This window comes from Myotis brandtii, unplaced genomic scaffold (assembly GCF_000412655.1).
Source record: "Myotis brandtii unplaced genomic scaffold, ASM41265v1 scaffold332, whole genome shotgun sequence".
Lineage (NCBI taxonomy): Eukaryota > Metazoa > Chordata > Mammalia > Chiroptera > Vespertilionidae > Myotis > Myotis brandtii.
The window spans coordinates 3113909-3116861 of record NW_005362797.1 but is presented as its reverse complement, the minus strand read 5'-3'; positions in this window follow the sequence as shown (position 1 = coordinate 3116861).

The window sequence follows — 2953 nt, the reverse complement described above, 5'->3', positions numbered from 1 at the left end:
ACCCTTGAGTGTGGCTCTTCCACAAAATACCATGTGCGGGCACGCACGTACAGTGCGATTGAAACTTTGTGGCCCATGTGCAGAAGTCGGTTTTTGGCCTGGGCGAGTCTATTTTGAAGAAGTGGCGTTAGAAGAAGTGGGGAGGTGTTGGTGGGTCCGGCGACGGGAGACACGGCGTAGGTGGGCCGCGGGATACGCAGTGCGGGGGAGGTCCATTGTTTTGAGGTACATTCCCTGAGGTCGACCCCTTCCAACTCTCCCATTCACACTCATCTTGTATACTTGTTTCAGATAGACGAGAGTGGATGGGAGAGTTGGAAGGGGTCGACCTCAGGGAATGTACCTCAAAACAATGGACCTCCCCCGCACTGCGTATCCCGCGGCCCACCTACGCCGTGTCTCCCGTCGCCGGACCCACCAACACCTCCCCACTTCTTCTAACGCCACTTCTTCAAAATAGACTCGCCCAGGCCAAAAACCGACTTCTGCACATGGGCCAAAGTTTCAAAATCGCACTGTACGTGCGTGCCCGCACATGGTATTTTGTGGAAGAGCCACACTCAAGGGTCCAAAGAGCCGCATGTGGCTGGCGAGCCGCGGTTTGCTGACCACTGACCTAGGTAGTAAGCTTATGGGGTTGTAAGCATCAAATGATGGATTCATTCATAGTATTTATTAAATGATAAATGTACCACTTGTGGAAATGCTTTATAAAATCTAGTTCTATACGGATGTCAGAACTCAAGATTATTATTGCCAAAAAGGGGGTAAGCATGTCAGGTGTGGGGGTGTTGCCAAAGCCAAGAATGATTTCAAGAAGGTGGGAGAGGTCAGAAGTGTGGAGTGCTTGCTGCTCTGGTGTGATAAGCTGGGATTCTGGGACCAGGGAGTTGTTGGATTTGACTTAGTGTTGGTGGAATGGTGGGTGGTGAGTAGGTGGTGAGCAATTGGAGATAAGTGTTTGTAAGCAGCTCTTCTGAGAAATTACATTGTCAAGGGGAAGGAGGACACTAGGCGGAGAGAGGAGAGTGGGGTGGAGGGAGAATTGGTTTAAGTTGGGAGGCTTAAGCATGTACAAATCCTTACGGGGTGAAGAGAGTGGAGAGAAGAGTTCCCGAGAGGGAGCTGATAGCCCCCGAACACAGGGGAGGCATCGGCCTTGCATAGAAAGACTCCTTTACTGGCACAGACGGGATGGAAGAGGGGGGGATGCAGATAGCAAGTGGATTCGAGTAGTTGTGGGAATTTCTTATGTGAGATGGGCAGGGAGCTTTATGGGCTAAAAATGAGGGGTGCGACGAGGGTCTGAGGCTTGAGAAATTCAGTCTAGTGGGAGAGAGAGACTCGTGTCCACATTGCTGGAGCAGTGAGAGGTGCTGGGGAGCCCTGGGTTGGCCCTGACAGGCAGATGGGAGGAGGGTGTGGTGGTTAAAGGAAGTAACATTTGAGCACCTTAGGAGGAAGCGAGCTAGCAAAGTTAATGTCCAGCAGTCCTTGCCCCAACCAATTCTAATGGAACACAAAATGTTACTCATCTGAACTTGTTTTCCTGTCCTTGGGGCTTAGGTCATGTGAATATATGATATGATATGATGGAAGGTTTTACAGCATGTTATTGTCATAATTTAATACATCCAGTAAAGTAATAATCCTTTATAAACACACCAGTATTTCCTTTGGAGATAAAGAAAAATTCAAGAATGTTAATAAATGGATCACTTAAGGCAGATGTTTGACCCCTTAGTTTGTTTTCTGCCTTGGCTACTACTGTGCATCAAACTTTTAGCCCTTCTGGGGTTAAGAAATTAATAATTCGCATTACGATGATATTTTAACTGTGATCACTTTCAGCTGTGGCTGTTTTTACAAGAGTTACTCCCCTTTTCAGCTCTAACATTCTTTGACTTCAGTGAACTATTTCTGACCCTCAAAAATTAAATCTCAGTGATTGAAAATATTTGTGAACTTAATGAAAGAGATTGGTGAAGTTGTTTCCTAGTTTTCCTTGGGCTGTTAAAAATGTAATTATTTTTTGTAAAATATAAGGCATTTAAATGTGGAAGGACTAACACTGTGAGAAGTTTTCCTCTAACAATGGTGAGTCAATGTATATTCTTGAATGAATTCATTTCCCAAAGGGCAAGGCCCATTCCAGATGGGGAAGGCAAACATGATTTCTTTTAAAGAAAAGAATTGGAAGCAAAGTAACATAGCTTTGCTTTAGGTTTCCAAGCAGCTCTGTCCATTTAAGCATATTTAAAGCACCACGGTGTCATCTGTGAGTTAACACATTCATCCCTGTCTAAAAGGCAGTTCCAGGCCCTCTCCATTAATAAAAAATGGGGTGATGGTCATAAAGTTACACATTCTAGACTAATGAGGTAATTTTTTATTTTTGAAAACGTATATGGAATGTGTAGTCTTTGAACATTTTTGGAATCATTTCAAAGTCATCTCCCTAAAGCATTTGGCATGCCTCGCACATGCAGGCTCAGTGCTCGAATAGTCTGGATGTATGCATTCAACCCGTGGCGCTCTTCAGGATCACACTCACCAATTGTCGCTCCCATGTTGAAAAGTACTGATGGTTGAAATCAGTTCTCCATAGAGTTGCTACTTGAGGAATAGATTTCCATTTTTTAAAGTGTTTTCACTCTTAATTTTTTTCCTTGAAACATTAGTTTTACCTGGAAGTAATTTTACTTCTGCCTTCATCCTTTATTTGTGGGTTTCAAATATTTCAATCATTCAAGAATAAACAAAGGGGTATTAGGAGGGATGGACATCTGGCCATGGTAGGGTGAAGAGGTCAGCCAGTCCTCCCTGCAAAAAAACAAGTATATAACCAAAATGGTGAAAGACAAGAAATTGAAAATGGTTGATTTTTTTAAAACCATCTAGACTCTATAGAGCAGCGGTTCTCAACCTGTGGGTCGCGAACCCTTTGGGGGTC